Raw genomic sequence first — 21,568 nt, 5'->3', positions numbered from 1 at the left:
GTACTCAATACCTTTGTAACTGTTGCTTTTGGTATGGCGTCTTTGCATGACTTGATGAGCTGGAAGGTCATTAAATGAAAACAATTTTGTCCATTATGTTTCTTTTCTTAATTTAACTTACGTATAATATCAACAGGGGTAGTTTATCCAGACTCGGATGGAAATACCGGCGTAACAATTTTTTCGAAAATCGCACAAGTTCTTCTTTCCTGGAACTTTTTTCACGAGCTCCGTTTAATTTATTTTAAATCTTAAAAATAATATAATAAAACGAACCTGTGAGTTTCGAAGACCAGCATCGGTTAATATCTCCGAGGCCTGTTGTTTGTTTAATTCGTTGTCTGGACTCGAGGCGCTTCTCGCGCTTACCACAGGTAAGGGAAGGATATCGCGACTGTTTGTAGGAACTTGCTCGCCGGAGAAAAGTGAAGAAATCTGAACTCTCAACTCAGAGCTACACTCTTCATCAGCCGCTTGATCGGCCGGAGTAAAGGTGGTGGTGTCAAAGTGCCGTGTCGTAAACTCAGTGGGAACTGTAGGCCTTCGTTTTCCATGCGGTTCTTGTGTTGGTGTTGAAGGCTTTCTGCCACGTTTAAGCCGAGCGTTATCTAAATCCGCTATCTGGATTTCTTTGGATTGCGAGCAAATGTTTCGGAAGTCATCGATAGCTTTCGCAAGTCCTGTGACCTTTCGGAAACATTTCCTGCAGATTTTTGTTGTTAGGAAATCTTCATCGCTCTCTTGCACCTGGATCTTTCCCACTTCTTTTAGTTTCTCGATCACATTTTCCCTTTGAGCCGTTTTTCCAAACAAATCTATGCTATCATATACGTTGGACAAATGAGAATTGCAGCAACGGCAAATTTTAACCTTCCGATTGCACAGTTTTTTCGGTGTTCCGTCCATTTCTTTCACTGTTCCCTGCACGCACTGTAAGTTTTCCCGTAAATTCACTACAGGTAGCGCGTAATAAATTGACCAATCAGAAACGTTTTTATTGTTTCACTCATAAACCAATCAGAACAGACTTTCTGGCCCAGTTCCCCAGAGCTCTTCTCGCCGTCCGTCATGCGCAAAAGAGAAGAGCTCTGGGGTCGAGAATGGACATCTACAATTTATCTTTGCTGGCATATACGAACATGCGCGTGCTGTCGATTTCGGCCCGATAATCCCTAGATAAGAGGAAAGCCTCAATTCTCATATCGATCATTTCTGTGTTTAGAAAAATGCAGAGTAAAGATGCTTACCGATTGTACGGTCTCTTTCCAAAGAATGATAACAGCAGCTCGTCAAACGTGGCCCGCATTGCGTTCTGTGGTGCTTCATTTGGTCCGAGGATAATCGTTATCTGGGCAGAATTGTCTGTGACATGGAACGCGAACACAAACTTTCCTTTTATTTTATAATTTTGACAGTATTTAACTCAATTCGAGATAAATATAATCCTCCTGAAGGCCCGCATTCATGGCATTGGAAAGTATTCGCGACTCTCTTTGTCCGCCATCTTGAATCTCTTGGTTTGTTGTGAAACACAACACTCCAATCAAAACACGCATTCTCATTGGTTGAAACGTGAGTTTCGTGACATCACAGATGTCCTAATTTATCGGGATATTCCGGACTGTTGTAAGGACCCATCAAAATCTAACCGCTGGAAACTGTTTTGAGCCACCTTAAAGCAGTCCGGTCAATCTGGCTTTGAAAAATAGATTTCGTTCATTTCTTGTGTGTTGCAAGACATCCGTGTACTTATACTAACACCATAATCCGTTCGATCAAATCTTTTAAATTGTTTGTGTTTTAGGGAGTTTTCGGTTTAACCTAACGTAGGCCCGTGACGGGCATTGTCAACACCCAGTTTTAACACAGCTTTGGGAGTTAACTAAACAAGAACGAAAACTCTCTGCACAAAACAAACACCACTGTTACCTATAATATTAACTACTTAATAACCGAGAGTGAGGTCGTTACGGGAAAATCTCAAACTGAGGCCTTGTATCGCTCGATCAATACGGTAGGCCGAGGTTTGACATTTTCCCGTAACGACCGAACGGTAGAGGTTATTAAGTTGTTTATTACATGGCTCATGAATTAAAGAAAAGAAAAAAATTATTCGAGCGGAAGTCGTCAATTTACATCCGGCGATGCGCGCGTTTACCCATCCATTCATCGTCTCAAACCCAGGGCAAAACTATACAGTCAGTGAACTTTACGTATTCCGTGAAAAAAACACATTTCTTTACGGGAAAAATGATTGTCACAGCCTCAAAAAGGTATTTTATTATCGTGGTGCCACAACTTGATGGGGAAGTTTTTCCGACTTTTGTGGCGAAACGTCAACGCATATAGAAAAGACAAAAAGTGCTTCAAAATAGTCCAAACCAACGGTCTTTCGGTGAAAGAAAATACTAATGCTTCAGAATGTACTGCTCAGAATAACTCGATCTCCGCATTCGTTTTGGACAACATATCTTCGCCTTCTTCATTCTGGGATTTATGGATGAACTTTTCAAGCCTTGTGAACGTCTAAAACTACCTGCAGTCATCAGAAACACTGCTACCGACAGAAACCGCCCGATTGTTTATATTTGATGATCCTGGAAGCTGATTTACACTTGCTTGTGTTAAGGCGGGGGAATCTATTTGATGAGAACTGTTGCGGAGTTCAATATTTCATTAATTGTTGTGACTAAGATGATAACTTATAAGTTTCTTCGTGGCGTTCTGCTCAGGATGCATGACAGATCTGCCGATGGTGTTTTTCACTTAGCGATTTTAGCTTTACCAGACTCGGTGAACTTTGAGTGTTTTTCACCAGTGCCCGCAAAGGTTCCGGCTGGTAAGTCAAAAACGACTTCTATATAAATTTTGCAAAGGAAAAATCTCTTAACTTTTAGCTACTTGGATTAAATTTACTTTCTCTTACTGTTTTTAATCGGCTTTCATCGTTTCAATGCGCTTGAATTTTCAGAGCCGGGCTCTTCCTAATTTGCATAATCCGTAATCGGCCCGTGGGCATTACGGCTGCATAATGACCGCTCAGATCTCGTTCTTAGCCAATCAGAACGCGCGTTATATCGACCACGAGCCAAAGCCAGATAACAAGTCTTCATAATGTTTCAAACCGATTTTTATAAACATGGAGTTTTCTTTCTGGCGCGAATGTAAACTAGCTAAGCTTAATGCTCGTATAGCTAAGTGCATGACCACAATAAATAAGGTTTACCATTTTTTTTTTAAACGTGTGGAGACCTTCTGGCAAAGTTTTTCTCGTTGGTGGTATGTTAAGAATGACTCTTTTCTCTATAATAGTTGCTATTTTAGGATGCTTTTAAATTTCTGTTGTTACCTACGTATACGTCTACGTATTCAGAGAATCTCTTCATCGATCACAAAAGACGCTTCTAGCGAAGCAGATTGAATGTTAAAAACAAAAAGGCAGCTACCACCTAAGCCTCTATTCTGGGTGCATGGGCGCTTTCACTAACAACTTCAGTAAAACCGAACGTTGTGCCCTCTTGGAAATTGGTTAGCAGCTTTCTTAATGTTGGGCTCTATTTAATTGAACCGTATTCATGATGTACTGTCAGTGCAAGCTTCGATACGCTCTCCTCTGAGTTTTCTTTTCTTTTTTTTTTTTTCTTTTTTTTTCATCTTAAAAAGCTAGAAAACAGCCGGCAAGATATCAAGATGGTACGGATACAATGTCATCGACCAGAAATTTACACTTGTGAAGCTTTAATGGACTAAAAAATTTACTGTTCGTAATATACCCATAGATGGTGAAGAATACAAGTGAATATATGAAATATCATATATTTGAACAGCGGAGAAAGATACTAAGACATAGTTTATCATCGCAGTTATACACAAAACTTAAGCAGTTGTGAAATTAAAGCCTGAAAAAAAAAAATTCAGGTCTGAACGGGATTCGAACCCATGACCTCTGCGATACCGGTGTAGTTTTGTGTATGACTGCGATGATCAACCATGTCTTCATATCTTTCTGTGTGTTGATGTAATGATTAGTGAAGCTTCAACATGTACAGGCTGCATAAAAAACTTCCAGCTACTGGAAAGTCTGAACTTTCATGCTGGTCAGAAGTTTACCTAAACAAACAAACAAAAAGCAAAATACTTATGATTTAGAGAAGGAAGACCCAACGGGTCACTTAAGTAATTAAAAAGGAACGGGGAAGTACTTCCTTAAAAGGTGAAGGTAAAAAATTTTGCATAAGTATAAATATAAAACAAAGAAGTTAAAGTATGTAAAGCATGAAAATGTAACAATAAAATGCATGCAATAATAACATGATTAAAAATGATTAAAAACTTTCGCACGAATTGAGTGTGACTGTACATTGAGACTTGGTCTCAGCTCATTAATAACAAAAAAACATTTCATAAATGAGACAGTCAAACTTGTTCTTGCACTTCTCTAAGGTGGTAAAATTCTTGGTAAGATCCTTGGGCACAAAAGAATGTTCCACACGAAAATGTTTTCCAATGGAAGAAGACGCATTCTTGTGCTCGTCTACGCGTTAACGCAAATGCCACCGCGTGTAACCAACACAACCTGCATCACACAGTTCACATTTAAATTGATAAACAAGAGATTGTTGGTTAACAATAGCCGGCTTGACTTCGCGCGGTTTCAGATGTTATTTGATCTTGTGACTAACAAACGTGGGCTGGATGGTCACTTGAATTTTCTGGCTCAGATCTTTGAGTTGTGCCCGTGCAATATCGGCTGAAGCCTGGGGCCCGTTTCTCGAAGGTCCCGAAAAGTTTTCGTACCCGGAAAGCCGAAGCAAAATCTCAAACCTTATGATTACAAAGCTTTTTTATTCACACATTCTTAACATAAACAGAGGTTCCACTCAGTACAAGAAGTTTCAGGCATATACACTTCTCTGTCTTTAAATACCGATTAACTATAAATGGTTTTTCGGGCCCGAAAACAATGAGTTTCCGGGGCTTTCGAGAAACAGGCTTCTGGCCTTTAAATGGTAGAACAACGCGAACAGGGTCTAATTCATTGTTAACAGCTGGTAACTCGGGAATTGAGAGGTGGATCAGAAGCTTTGACTGCAATTAAGCGCAAGATGGTGGCATTAATTAACCTGTCTGGGTAACTCACTGGAGAAAACTCCATTTTAAGCCGATCGCATTCCTCGGAAAAGTAGGACCAGGTGGAAGAGAGACGGAAAGCACGATCAAGCATAGTTTTTACTAAGCCGGACTTGTAGTTTTATGTGCAGCATAGAAGAAACTCTCGAGCGCGAAGGCAAGATGCTCACATACTACAGGGGATATGTAGGTGACACGTTAACTATTAGGTCAGATAAATCATCAGCTAGTAACTTTCTCGAGACTCTTAACCACAAGCCAGTCTTCGGTTAAGTTCACTATGGAAATGGAGAATAATGGAATGCTTCCGTTTCTTGGCACACAGCTCCTTAACAGATCTATACAAATACAAACCAAACTGTACGTCAAACCTACCGACACTGGCCTTCTGCTGCAACTTGAACCATACCACGCGCCGTTGGTCTCTATTTCTATTAAGTTTCTGTTTCATTGATACATTTGCGTATGCTAAAATAAGCATCCTTGAAAAAAAAAAAAAAAGGGTTGCACTCCAGAAGAAAACAGGTGCCATATTACACCTACACCTCCCCATAGCGGTCACTTCCCTACAACGGCCAGTTTCCTCGTTCCTAAGGTGGTCGTTGTAGAGAGGTTTGACTGCAGTTGTATTATTTCTTGCTGAACAAGTCATTAAGAGGATCTGTTGTGAGTTACGTCACTTCCGTTTTATACAGCTGGGGCCAAGAGACCAAAGCTACAAACAAAATAAGTTTGACTTGGAAAGCAGCCTCGTACCCAGGGTTTTTCACAGCCACACCACAAACCGCACCCTTTTGAGGAACAAGCCCTGTGATAAGATTTTTAAAGGGTTTTGAAAGAATCTGAATAAGCAGAATCTTAATCGTAACCATCTGCATGGCTAGTTCACAACTCAGTCCAATGAGTTGCAGAACAGCAGCTTGTGACAGCGTAGGACTGGACTTGAATCTGGGATCTCAGGATTTATACAAGAAAAGCATCTCACTAAATATAACCATTCGGTTATATATGGACAACCTCCCGCACCAAACAAATTAAATTATGGTTTGATAACCTACCCTCAATGGGACACCTGTCCTTCACAGCGTTAATCTCCTGCCCCAACAAACACTTGGTATAGATTTGCACGCACCCGATCGCGCCCTTGTAGAATTGCGGATCACCGACCAACGCACCCATTCTTACATCATCCTGAGTAGCGATCTCAAACCGGCCCAGGGACACCTGTCTGCCGTCTATCCACAGCTTGGCAGTTCCATCTGCGTGATCGTAGGACGCAGCAACGTAATTCCACTTTTTGAGCCGAATTTTGCCGCTTTCATTAGTGTAAGGTAACTTAGAAGCCAGGTTTTCAAGCTTCGCAACAAGCTTGTTCGAGCATTCAAGCCAGACGTAAGCCCTTATGTCATTCAGTTTGTAATTAAACGGAGGTCCAGCAATCGGAATTTTCAGGTCGTATCCAGGCCACAAACGTCATGGAATTTCTGGCGTCGAGGCCTCCGTTGTTTCGGAACTCGGCGTAACTCGATGATGATCCGGAGAAGTAGAAGGATCCCGCGGGTTGCCCGAAGTCACCAGGCGCATACCTAACGCCTCGTATTTTTCCTGCCGGGTTCTTTTGTTGACTTATGTCCCTAGCACCGTATTGTTCGTTAAGAGGATAAAGGGCAATGGGTTCTGGTAGACCAGCATGGAAAATATAAATCTTGTTAAGAAAGTACACTGTTTTTTTAAACTTTTGGCCACATCCCCAGAATGCCAGCCAACATCCTAAGATGGCAGTAATCTGTGCTCCGGGGGAGGGGGGGGGAGGGGGTGGGAGAGAAGTCGCAGTAGACCAAGTGAGCCCTTGCACACAAAGGCCCTTATGGATTGTGCTAGTAAAAGTAGCGTATGTGTCATGCTACTAGCACTGCTCTTCTTCTGTTTTGTTAGAATTAGTACCTCTTAGGGGTTAAATACATTTCATGCCACGCCCACAAAATAATACCTTGGTACCTCCTAAACGTTTATTTCAAAATTTCCGACGAGCACCCCCGTGCCTTTAATATGGGGGGTCTTACCCCTGGAGACAGGAGATTACACTTTCTCAATACTTCAAAGCAGTCAGTTTTTTTTTCTGCCGAAAGTCAGATTTTTACCCAGGCTTCCGTAGGAAAGCCCGAGTCATAAAATGCAAGCGTTTTGGTCGCCAAAAGAGGAGCCATGGTCCCAGGCGTTCCATGCGTAGACCGTGGAAACTGGGGACGAGAAACGCGGCATTGCTCGCTCATCGTGACAGAACGCGGTGTTTTGCGAAGAAAGTTTTGGTGAGAATCGCACCTTATACGTTCATCTCGCATACAAAGATGTCGATCGTTTTCGGAAAGGGCCAGTCCACGAATTATATTGCTTGAAAGTCAGCCAGGTAACCAAAGGTCAAGCTCGAAGGGTTCTTGTGAGATAACAACTGAGCTGATCGCGGTATGAGTTCAAACTACGGAAGCACTGACAAAAAATATGCAGTTAATGACTGCATGTGGCTACTGCTGTTATTATTTAGGACATTGCAGTAAAACAAACCATATTACAATAAAACGAGCTAAATACGAAAACGTTTTTGGACTGGTAGCTCATTAAAAACATGCGACTTGTTTCTTGCACCGCGCGAAATATGTCGATCTCCAAATTTGTAAAGATAAGACTTTCGGTAACTTGAATTAAATATCTTACCTCCAAGTTAGTTGGCTTTCTAGTAGGGTGCAGGGAAAACAAAACAACGTGTGATTTTGGAGGCAAATTCTGCGGAAAAATTAAAATTTCTACTGTGCCGGGAATTGTGCGGGATTATTTACGAACCAATGTTATTGCCGAGTCTTAAGGAAAATCTGCATTGACGATAGTTTAGCCTAATTTATTTCACTAGTAGTTCAAGTATATTTGGCAGCCTTAGCAATCGCCAATTCTTTTAGAAAACTGTGTCTGACTGCTAGAGAAAATCATGTTGCGTGACATGAACTAGACGGGTAGGAAACCAAAATAAATAGCAAAAGCCGCATCTCCCCTTATAAATGAGTTCCTTTTTAAAAATACTCCTGCCTTGATTCAATAAAAATATGTAGGTTAAATATTTCTTCATAAACTGCGTTATGGGTCGCAAATTCTCGGAAGTTATCCGCAAAAAACACAACTTGAAAGTTTATGCAAATTAAGTGCAATGCAATTTGCGCCTTGTTTTAGAACTGTTGTTTTCGCGAAGGAGTTTATCAATTCACGGCCTTGTCTTAGAACTGTTGTTTTCGCGAAGGAGTTTATCTATTCGCACGCCAAAGGAGATAAAACTCTTGAAAAGGTTTTAAGATCGCAGCAAAAATGTTCAGCTGCACAATTTACTCGGATCGCCACGACCAGTAAACGAACTTCGTACAATTTCTGCTAGCATGTACAGTGTAATCGCCATAAGTTGTAAAAAAAATCTGGAAAATTCTTTGCAAACAAGTTCTCCATAAATGCGTAGACAGCTGTGCTTCATTCTTGAACCAAAATGGTTTAAACTCACAACTTGGAATAGGAGGATACTTAACGAAGCAACTATTGAATAGTAAATATCTAAGCGGAACTCTCTTGCTAAAATATCCTGATTCTTTAATTTGTTTTTATTGTGTCTTATACGCGTTTTCGTAAAGCACGATTTGATATTGCGGTGCGAAGCCCGAGTAAAGGCTCTTAGAGCTTCTAGTTGAATAAAAGATGGACTGCTTTTTTATAAGCTCGAAGTGAACCATTAATTTTGCCCGCAAGGAGCCGTTTTAACATATTGAATGCGATTGCCCTGCCGCTTCAGTGATCTCATCGCATACATGTATTTACTTTATTAGCTGTCGGCAACACAGACGAAAGAAAGTATATACAGCATATGATAAAAAAAAAAAAAAGACAAGCATGTTCTTCAACCGTGTAATTGTGACTTAAATTGCCAATGAAAACTGAAACATACTGAAAAAGTGAAACGTGCCTATTTTGTAACAATGACAGATGCTGTTGGACGCAAAAAATAACACTGTACTTGATGCCAGATAATAAGTGATAGGGCTGGACAGCCTAAAGGGAATTTCAAATGTCAGTATAGCTACTGCACACTGGAAATACGAAATGACAACTCGCTCTCTTTCATAAGATACATGTTTTGTATCACGTATTTAAATAAAAAACAACACCCCGTGACCAGTCGAAATTGAAAGCGTATCCCACGGTTCGAAAGTCTGATAACTCTTGTGTCAATGTTACTTTCAAGGAGATGTTGTTTCAGCTGACAGAGGGTAGAAACTTGAATTTCTTATAAAACGGTAAGTACAATAAGTTTTACCTTCCTTTTAAACTAGAGAACTAACTAGACTTACATAATATATGGATTTAGTCAAGCCTAAACGCGGAGCTCCTAGGCCGCTTTGTTCAAAACTCGATTAAGCTAACCCAGGATAAGCGAGAATTTTGATTTGAGTTTTGTAACTTTGCGGTGAGGTTTTCTGTTTATATTTTTGGCCTTCTGTTTTGATTTTGAACAATCTCAAACTACACCAGGGGCCTGACCCTAAAGCAGTGAAAAGCACATGTATAGAAGATAAATTTACATCTCGGTTAACTTTTAATTTCCGAACAACCAGGCCCAGAGGCCCGTTTCTCGAAGGTCCCGAAAAGCCGTAGCAAAATCTCAAACCTTATGACTACGGAGCTGTTTTATTCACATATTCTTAATACGAACAGAGGTTCTATTCACACAAGAGGTTTCAGGCCTATACACCTCTCTGTCTTTAAATAACGATTAACTAAAAATGGCTTATCGGGCCTGAACAGTTTCCGGGGCTTTCGAGAAACCGGTCCCTCATCCCAACAAAGTAACCTGACATAAGCCCACGATCCAATCAAAAACAAGTACTTGGTCAGTGGTCAGCTTTAAAAAAAAACACATTACCTCGATGAGCTATAAACCTGAGCGCGCGATATAGCACGTGATACTGGTCAGCGGATACCTTGTATTGGATGTCAAATATCAAAGACGTACGCTGTAAACCAAGACTTGGTATTAGCTGGAGTATGGCCGCCATGTTGCGCGACGTTGTCGTCGTCGTCGTTGGTTGCATGCGCCGGTAGTCATGATGACCATAAAAAAAGAGTTGCATGGGTTTCTATTTCTATGCATGTATGTGGTTCTGTTCCTATTATGGTGCTACGCTATCAAGACAAATTACATTTTTGACAATTATAAATTGTCCACTGAGAGATTTAAACTCGTGGGTGGGCGCACAAAGGAAAGCTTATCCTTGATTCCCAGTAAAGTAATAATGTCAAATAGAGGAATTTAGATTTGTCTCTCGGTAGAAAGCTATCCGTTTTATAGTTTAGTATCTTGGTGTTAGTTAAAGCAAGGAATAGAAGATATGAACAAGACTGTGATGGTTCTTCTGTTATCTTCCAGACAAACTCCTTGAACTACTTGTTGTGATCTGACGAGCTGTAACAGGCTTTATTTGTAGTTTTTTCCTTTCAATCCGAAAAGGAATTGGTGGTGAGTACACATTTGATTTGATTCAGGCTCCCTCTAATATTAAATATCCTCGTCAATTGATTGCTTATTATTTTTACATACATACACAATTTAATGAGCCTCCCCACTGAGATAGTCAGGGGGGACTCACTTTTATACGCTGTATGGGTAAGTGTGGCCTGAAACGACATACTTTTTGAGCAGTCTCGGTCAAAAATTAGTCACAGATCTTGGCCATTTTGGTCTCAGGATATAGCGTATGGATTTTGGACTCTAGTCAAATATTAGGTATGATTCTTACAAGAAACGTTTCTTATTGTTGTTGCACATCGTTTGGGAAGGGCGATCTTGGTGCAATTTAAAAAAACATTGAGAATTTGAGGGACTTGATTTTGTTTTATCCAAACCGAAGCAGCGCCGAGCTTGGATGAAGTCTGAATTTGATTATTGTTGTTTGGTCAGGGCTGAATTAACAAGATAGAGAAAATCGCATATTTTCGCCATTTTCGGTACGGGTTTCAAGACGCGGCCAACGTACTCCTCCCCAGTTTCGGAGAATATCACCACCACCAACCTTTCCCCCCCTTCTCCCGAACAATATTTCTGCAGTGAACTGACCCTATTTTTTTTTTTTTCTCGCAGCCATTAAGTGGAGGCTTCATCTTAGGTTAAATTTGTACTTAGAAGAAGCAAGGAACCCCTTGTTCGATTTTCAACGACGTAATTTATCTTAATAAGAAGAAAATACAAAGGACACCCAATGCTCATGTTTCTGGCAAAAACACAGCCTCTACACTCTTTCTAAAGATTCAGTTTTCCAATGTAGAGAAATCGGATTTACGTATGTCAATTTAAACTGCACTTGAGTGATTTTTCATGACGAAAAAGCCAAAACTGATGCTCAAACTTAGGGACTGGGTTAGCTCATGTCTGAGCGTAATTCTACGTACATAGCGTTATCACAGTGAAGAAAATTCATATATTGTTTCTAATAATTTATTTTCTGTTCTTTTTATTGTCACTTTGCATTGGGAAGATTTTTTTACGCCATTAACAATTCCTTGTGCTTTTTAAAGGGAGATCCCTTTCGCTGATCCAGCCTAAATTGGATTTCATTCTGATTTTGACTCATCAAGTAACGGTAAGAACAGTAAACGTAACCAGGCTTGTTTAAAACACGAAATGGCGAAATAACGAAATGACGAAATGACGAAATGGCGAAATGGCGAAATGGCGAAATGGCGAAATGGTACTAAAGATAAGAGCCAAAGTTATAAGATATAACCGCTCCAGTAAAAGTTGCAATTGTTACCCAATTTATTCTGTTTGGGAACGGAGCTTTTAATTTTTGAGTTCAGGGGGAGAGGGGTGGGGGTGTGGACACTTTCTTCCGAGGAAGAATTTTTTTTCCTGCATTGGTACTTGCTATTGTTTCGTTTATAAATCTTACCTTGTATCTATTTGATATAAACATCCAACGTCACTCCGCTTCTGTGCAAAGTACATGTTTGCCAAATATTGTGTATAAACTTCATCGCGAATATCAAGAATATCCTAGGCGTCTCAAAGTGCGCCCTGTTAACAGATGTAAATGTTTCAATAATTTGTCGGGATTAATCTACAGAATAAACTCGGCAACAGATGAAGATTTTAGTGGAACGGTAATATCTTATAACTTTGGTTCTTATCTTTTGTACCATTTCGCCATTTCGCCATTTCGCCATTTCGCCATTTCGCCATTTCGCCATTTCGCCATTTCGCCATTTCGCCATTTCGCCATTTCGCCATTTCGCCATTTCGCCATTTCGCCATTTCGTCATTTCGCCATTTCGTGTTTTAAACACGCCCAACTTCACCCTGCAAGCAGATCCTTTTCTTGCGGTACATATGCTTTGTACCGAGAAAAAACTCTGCACGAATCGTGTCAAGTTCTTATTGAGCATGCTCAGCGGGTTGCTAAGATACAGTTTCGAACGCAGACCGGATCGCCCTTCATGTAAACAGAGCGCAAAAAAGAGTCGTCGTGTAGAACTTGGAGGTTTTGCTTCCCACCCTTGGTTCGCAAACTCTAGTTAAAATTGAATAAGAAGAGTTAAGGTGAAGAATGAAAAGGATTCGTGCTGCCTCTGTTGTGGGCTGAATGCCTGAATTTGTGCGGTGCTGGAAGTAAGTACAACTTTATACTGCGGAGTCACGATGGCCTTGCCAAGAAGATCGCAAAAAAAGTCGTCCGTCTTAGACTTAGCATTGGAACAGTTCAGAAGCAATCACAACCGAAGCAATCCGGCAGGATAAAGTTGTAAAAGTTAACTCTTAGTTGAGAGGACATTTAAATACAAATTTCCTGTCTAATCAAGTACACACAAATCGTAATCGTTCTTCGTATGCGCGCGTGAGTAGTTTCGTTTGCTATTTGTTAATGTGTCTTTTATGTAATTTGTATTTACCTTCGCTGTAAATGTGTCACCTGAGCACCCTCCTGATCACCATTGCCGTATTAGCAATTGCCTATAGGCAATTATACTAATTAAAGTAAAGTTGAGCTAAAGACACCAGAAATAGAATGACAGCAATGCACAACCTGGAAGGGAGGTAGTTTGTTCTAAGCACCCATATTATAAGTGAAACCGAAATCTTTGATTTGCACCCCTAAGAGACATTGCACCTCCTAGCAATGCTAAACAAATTTGTTAAATGTGTTCTGATAATCCTCTTGACTTAATATAAGCTGTCAAAAATGATACTAATTACTAAAATTATAATGAAAAGGGTTATCAAGATAAAACTTTCTGCAAAGTTTGCATGGCACTGATCTCCCTTCCTGTAGAAAGTTCTATCTTGATCGTCCAAGCATAATTTTTTAACATTTCTTTTGGGCAGGATTCACAATCACACTGTTTACCACACACATCACAGCCCTTGTGCTGTATGGAAGGTTTTTGTATCTTCTCATTAAAAGTCTGTTTCAAAAACTGTTTCCACATGCCTACATTTAACTTTGTTTTAACAAATGCCCTCATTGTGGGATCACAGTGACACAAGTGGTATGCACGGTAAAACAATATGGACAAAACATCAGAACCATCCCTTTCACCCCTTCCAACTGCTTGAAGGTAGGATTCCATGTTCTCTGCCACTCCAAAAATAACAACCCTTTCAGATGTTGGGTATGTTAACTCGCATCCTCAGGACACTAGCTGTTATTACCAGGCAAGTATTTCCATTGTGAGACTGTAAATCAGTCCTGAAAAAAACATTATATTATCCTTGATGTCTTGAGGGGTCTTTGAGTGATCATAGTCCCTAATTTTACTTTTTCCTGGAAGGAAGTGTTGAAAAGTGTCATAAATGTCACCACATCACTGCTTTTAATGACTGGCAGAAAATTATGATTTTTTCAGCATGCACATTGTTTACCATATCACTGATAAGCCAATTAAAGGTATCCTGTGGTTCACTCTTAGGATGCATTCCTTTGGGGTGATCTGGATCAGGATCCGTGATCCAAGATCACTCAGATCATGGTACATCAAAGGAACTGATGAATCCACTATGGTCATGGATTCATCAGCTCCTTTTGTTTGATGCACAATGATCTGAGTGATCTTGGATCCCTAATCGTGATCCACATCACCGCAAAGGGAGAGCATGCGTGAGCCCGTCATGGTTGGACGTGGTTTCTGAGCGGAGCTTAAGTTTCCTTCTTTTATAATATTTCTTTGGTATTTTCGACCTTAATCACATCTTGGAGTGATGCTATGTAGTGCGAATTTCAATGAAGAAGACTAGTGGGAAACATAAAAGAGGAGAAAGAGGTTCATTGGAAGAAGAAGATAACGTTTCGAAACGATGCAATATGGCGGATAGTGTCGGCGAAGTACCAACTGCTGCAGCCACTCAGCCCGAACCAAACCTAATTGACATCAAGGAGATGCTAGTTGAAATACAAACTACAGTTGCAACGATACTCAGGGAAAACCAAGAACTGAAGCAAGAAATTCTAGAGCTGAAATCCGCCCTAAATGCCAACCAAAGGGAAACGGAGAAGCTTAAAACGAAACTTACCAAAGCCGAGAAAGCAAATGACACGTTGAGGAACGAGCTTAACCACACAAGAATGAAACTAAAAGATCATATTGAAGAAATGAATAACTTAGACGAAAAATATGACGACCTGGAGCAATATTCTCGTAAGAATTCGTTGGAAATTTTGGGCGTACCTGAAGGCGCGTACACATCAACCGACGAAGTTGTTATCCGTATTGGAGAAGCCATAAACGTCGATATCAAACCGGAAGATATAGAAATATCACACAAACTCAAAAGAAAAACCACTAAACCCGTAATTGTCAAATTCGTGAGCCACAAAGTAAAATCTCTTCTCTACAAAGCGAGAACCAAGCTTAAAAACGTGAAAACCTCTGACGTATTTCCAAGCTATGCTTTCGCGTCTCGAGAAGACCAGCGTATATTCATCAACGAGAATCTTACGAATTATCGAAGAGAGCTTTTCTGGAAAGCAAACAAGATGAAGAAAGATAACATGATTACCAGCACTTGGACAATAGATGGAAAAATATTCGTAAAGACATCGCCAAGCGGAGCACCGGTAAGGATTTATCGTGTAGAGGACTTAGACGATCTCTAAACTGTGTTAATATCAAAGGACTGCTGAATAAAAGAAGGGACTACGGACTGGATTGCTAAGCGAAGGAACTCCTAAAATAGGTCTGTTTTTTAAATTCATTATTGGTAATTTTTTTGTTTTCTTTTGTTTTGTTTTGGTGCTTACAATTGTTAATACGAGGGGGAATGCGAACCGAATTTTTTATTCCAAAAATCTATCCTTAAATGCATAAATCACACCTACACAAATGTTCGGTAATTTCATTGAATGTGAGAGGTCTCAGAGATACGGTTAAGAGAAGGAGCATTTTTACGTATTTGAAAGATCAGGAGGCCAATTTTTATTTTCTGCAAGAAACGTTTTCCAAAGTAAGCGACGAAGCCGTTTGGAGAAATGAATGGGGAGGTGAAATTTACTTTTCTCACGGGACTTCTCATAGCAAAGGTGTTTGTATCTTGATTAATCGAACGGTAAAAGAAAAAGTGACCTTCACATCCAGTGACGCGGACGGTAGAATAATCTTAATCAACCTCACTTACAACGGTCTAAAATTGTCATTTTGTAATATATACGCGCCGAACGACCACACACAACAAGTAAGTTTCATTCAAGAACTAAATTGTCTCTTAATTCACAAATCGGAAATTACAACTCTTATAGTAGGAGGTGATTGGAATTGTACGCTATCTAAAAAAGACAAAAAAGGTGGTTCTCCTTGGAGGCCAACAGCAAATAGGAATGTGGTAAATATCACCATGGATACCCTTGACCTTGTCGACATACAAAGAACTCGTTATCCGAATGTTAACAAGTTCTCTTACAGGTCTAAAACGTTAGGCGTGAAATCAAGGATAGACTTCTTTTTAATATCCAAGCACTTGACAAAATTTGTTAAAAAAGTGGACATCCAAACCTCAATAGCACCAGATCACAACACGATATTATTATCATTATCGTGGCCGAACGAGAATCCTCGAGGACCGGGTTTTTGGAAATTCAATAATTCTTTATTAGAGGACAAGGAATACACAACCAAAATTCTAGAATTATATCCTCAGCTTCGCGAAAAATATAATTATGTAAATGACCAACAGCTGTTTTGGGAACTGATTAAAATGGAAATAAGAAGCACAACCATTTCGTTCTCTAAAGGAAAAGCACAGGCGATTCGTAAGCATGAAGTGGAGATCAAACAACAACTTGATGAGCTGGATAAAATAATCTGCAATAGCCAGAACCTTGATAACATTGACGGAATTCTTAAACAATATGATGACCTCAAAAAAGAACTCCAACATCAATATAATAATAAAGGCAAAGCTGCAATCTTCAGATCTAAATGCCGCTGGGTAGAAGAGGGCGAAAAAGCCACAAAATACTTTTTTAATTTAGAAAAAAGGAACTATAATAGAAAAACTATCAACGAAATTAAATTGGAAAATGGTGAAACAACTACTGATGAAACACAAATTCTATCAATGATCCGAATACATTATAGTAATTTGTATAATTCTCAAACAACAGATGCACAGGATAGCTTTGAAATATTTACCGAAAGCATGGAAATTCCTAAATTAGACGATGCAGAAAGAGATGCTTTAGACGGTCCTTTGACTTACGGAGAATGTAAAAAATCATTGGAGACTTTTGAAAACGGAAAATCACCAAGCGAGGATGGTTTTACCCTAGAATTTTATAAGCATTTCTTTGATCTCGTAGGAGCAGATCTATTAGCAAGCCTGAATGGAGCATACGAGCATGGGAGGTTATCGGTCTCTCAGCGTAGAGGCATAATTACGCTTTTACCGAAAGACGACGCTGAATTATTGCTTTTACAGAATTGGCGACCAATCACTTTACTTAATGTTGATTATAAAATTGCATCAAAAGCCATCGCAAGGCGAATTGAGCCAATGCTCCCAAAACTCGTACATCCGGACCAAGCGGGCTTCATAAAAGGAAGATATATTGGAGAAAATGTAAGATTAATGAGTGATATTATGGAGCAAACTCAGGTGAACAACACTCCAGGCATATTAATATCAGTTGATTTTAAAAAAGCTTTTGATTCACTGGAATGGTCTTGTATTCAACGTGCTCTCAAAAAATTCAATTTTGGTAATAGCTTAAGAAAATGGATCGAGATCTTCTACATGGACATAGAAAGCGCAGCTTTGAACAACGGTTTTGCAACGGACTGGTTTAAACCCTCTAGAGGAGTTAGACAAGGATGCCCACTCTCGCCATATCTGTTTATCCTGACAGTAGAAATACTATCAAACAAAATAAGACAAAACTCAACCATAAAAGGAATCAGAATTTTTGGCTCAGAGATCAAACTAAGCCAATTTGCAGACGATACCAACTTATTTTGTGCTGATGTGGCTTCTGCTGAACAAGCCCTGAAAACTATGAGTGCTTTTGGGAATTTCTCTGGATTAGTGCTCAACGTAGAGAAAACAAAAGCATACTGGTTAGGGAAATGGTTGAATAATAGAACCAAACCACTAGGGATGAAATGAATGAATACTCCCACAAAATTACTAGGAATCTATATTTCCTGTGACGAAAAAGGTAATAACCAGATGAACTTTAATTTGAAAGTACAAAAACTGCAGACAAATTTAGACATTTGGAAATCGAGAGGATTAACACTCTATGGAAAAGTACTGATAATTAAATCTTTGGGGCTATCTAACTTAATATACTCAATTTCAAATGTTAACGCCCTAAGGAAATAGTGCCAATGGTAAAAGATAAAATGTTTCGTTTCCTTTGGAAAAATAAGAAGGACAAAATAAAACGGACTAGTGTGTGCCAAGACCTTTCCTCGGGAGGCTTACGGATGGTTGACATCGAACTTACGATAAAATCGCTCAGACTTGCATGGATCAAAAGACTTCTCTTTAGAGATAACTGCAATTGGAAAGTAGCACCGGACTATTTTTTAAACAAACACGGAGGTCTCAATTTCTTGCTTCGATGTAACTACGATGTCAAATATTTAAGGCACATTCCAACATTCTACAGAGACATACTTATTGCATTTGACGAAATCAAGACTCTGTACAATTATGATCAAGGAACCGAAACCATTCTCTTTAATAACAAAGAAATCTTAGTTGATGGAAAACCGCTATTTATAAGGGAATGGTTTATCAAGGGTATCCACACGATCCAACAGCTTTTTAATGAAAACGGTCAATACCTAACTTTTCAAGAATTTCATGCTAAATATCATTGTAACACAAATTTTCTCCAGTTCTATCAAATCTTGAGTGCAATTCCTGTGAGCTTGAAGAACAGAGCGCGAGTCCTAGGGCAAAACTCGATCTTTAATTATAGAGAAAACTGGAAATCCTTTTTACTGAACGAAACTAATCAAATCAATTTTGAAACGTATAAGGCAAGAGACTATTACCGCCTACTTCTTGTTAAGAAACACCAATCACCTCATACTGGCCCGGAAAGATGGAAAAGAGATATTTCAATAGACACAGAGAATTGGACAGATGTCTTTGAAATGGTTTCAAAAGAAAATAAGTTGAAAGAATTTCAATTCAAACTTATCCATAGAATTGTCATTACAAAGAAAGAACTCTTCAGATATGGGATAAATACAGACAGTGACTGCATCTACTGTGGTGAGCCAGACTCCATAAATCACACCTTTATCGACTGCGAATTTATAAACACCTTCACATGCAAAGTCATTAATTGGTTTAACACTCAGAATGGTTCAAACTTTAAACCAGATACAAAAGAAACGCTTTTCGCCACCTTTAAACACCCAGCATACATGGAGCTAGTGAGAAAATTCAATTACACCCTCCTTTTTATGAATTTCTATGTGTATGTAAGTAAACTAAACAACAGTTCACTTGTACTACCCGAATTTATTGCTAAAATCATCTATAAATACAAAGTTGAAAATTTGTAAATTAACACCGAAAAATTACTCGTAACGTAACAATGCTCCTCACAAACTTTATAGACTAAGTTACCATTAATTGTAAAGATTAGAAATCGTTCCTCCTCCCCCTTCCCCGCGCTACTAGTTGTTTGTTTGCTTTTTTGTTTATTTTGTAATTTTAAGTTTTCCTTTCCTTTTATTGTTTTTCTCTTTCTCTTTTTATTTCTATTTCTTGCTTTTTATCCTGTTTAATTTAATTGTAGCTAATGCGTGCTGTCAGAATTAATTAATTATTTTATGTTATTCGTTTTCCTAATGTAAGTAAGTAACACCTGATGTAAATAAGTAATGTACATTGTAGTATCGCAGTAGCCATACCAGAGTACTTTGTTATTGTAATTTTTGTAATTTGTGATACGTGTAATTTGTTAAGACGTGTTACTTTAAATAATAATAATAATAAAAATCACCGCAAAGAAACACACCCTTACCGTTTTCAACAATATATTTGACATTTCTTTTGTCAGGTGACATCCTAATGGTTTTGACAGCTGTCATATTTAACATCTTTTTAATTTTAATTTTTTTCCCAACTTTGTGCTGGCTGTTGCAGTCAGGCAAACATTGGAACTTTCAGAATTACTTTTACTGTATGTTGCCAACTATAGAATAGGCAGCCTGAAAGGGAACTTGGCCATGACTACCACTCCAACTTAACCAGTGTGACATGAATATCACCATGTGAATATTAATAAGTGATAATTAATCAGTAATTAATGTTGATTCATTGTAGCAAAGATTAAATAATGCCAAACTAATAATAAAAATGCTCAAAAGTATGCCCGAGTAACAATAAAAACAACACAATATAATATGCTTTCTAGTAAACTAGTTTATCTATCACACCAAAATGATATCATAATCAAATTACCAGGTATATACAATCATGATTCAATTTAATTCTTGGTGTTATTTAACGTTTTAATTAACTTATTTCAGGTTTGTGCATGCATAATTATCCTTTACTGACACAAAGGAAAATAACAATGAAAAACAGTAAAGATGAGTATTACTCATGATCTGTAAGAAGCTGAATTAAAAAGAATGACAACTCACCAAATAACCACACAACGAGTTTCATCTGAAACAACGCCAAAAATATTTTCTTCGCTCAGATTTGATGAACCTTCTTAAGAGCGTAAATCCGAAAATATCGAGAATTGGTCGACAGAAGCGAAATAACGAATTTTTTCTTATTTGGCCAAAAGAACCCTTTTGGCTAACTATTTTCGGAAATGATATCAAAAGGTTCGATTTCCTTTTCCTTTCTTCGAAATTTGCAAAACTTGAAAATTTGGCCACAAGGCCTTCAGCGGCGGCCATGAGGCTTGAAATTTGGCACATGTTCAACATGCTCGTATGGACGTACCAAACGTTGTCTTAACATTTCCTTTACACAGTTTGTGGGGCATCTCTTAAACTTTACTCGGGACTAATTTTGTTTAAAAATATTGTTTTTTACAAAATAGTCAACCCTCGGAAGCTGAACCATTTACAGACTTAAAGTGACAAGGCTAATATTAACAAACTTTGAACTTGTCAAATGCTGTCTGTTATATTTCAGTCAAGTAAATAAATATAACCAAATAAAAGCAGGTTCTTTATTCTACTTGCCTGGAAAAAATTGCAGGTGGCCCGTAAAAACTGTTCCGTTGGGAGAATTTTCCGTAAGGTCACTTTGACGCATATCTCACTTTCAATTTTTTATTGCGCAATTGCTATTATTTCCGACTTTTTTATTTTATACATTCCCACTAAATCTTTTACGGTAAAGAATTGAAATAAATCCAAGATAAGAAGTTCAAACAAGTTTTTACAACTCAGCTTATCAATAGACCAATTCAATCTTTTTAATGGTTTTTTAATAGCACTGGTACTTTATCCTGAGTCACGCAAACTATTTCACACGGTAGCGAACGTGGCCAGCTGGTTGAAAAAAAAAAGGCAAAAATATACATGGCTAGATTGATCCTTTTTGTCACCGATTTTGTGCGGAATGACTAAAGGGTCTGTCTACTTTCCGTCTAGAAAATAACACTGGTGGCCCGTAAAAGTAGTTCCGTTGAGAGAATTTTTCAGGAAGGCCCCTTTACAGCGCATCGTATCAGAGTTCACTTACTTAAATAAATCTCCCAGTTGCGATAATAAAACGGAATTAAAATAAAATTAAACATGGAAAGAACTTAGCTGAAAGGTTTCTGAGGGTAAGTTAGTATTTCCATCTATATTCTGCCTTTAAACACTGTTTAAAGGTTTACTATTAAACCGTTACTGTTTCGCTCAAAGTTGTTTACTTTATTTACAAATATTTGCT

This window comes from Orbicella franksi, chromosome 14 (genome assembly GCF_964199315.1).
Source record: "Orbicella franksi chromosome 14, jaOrbFran1.1, whole genome shotgun sequence".
In the NCBI taxonomy this organism is placed as follows: domain Eukaryota; kingdom Metazoa; phylum Cnidaria; class Anthozoa; order Scleractinia; family Merulinidae; genus Orbicella; species Orbicella franksi.
This window is presented reverse-complemented; position numbering follows the sequence as displayed.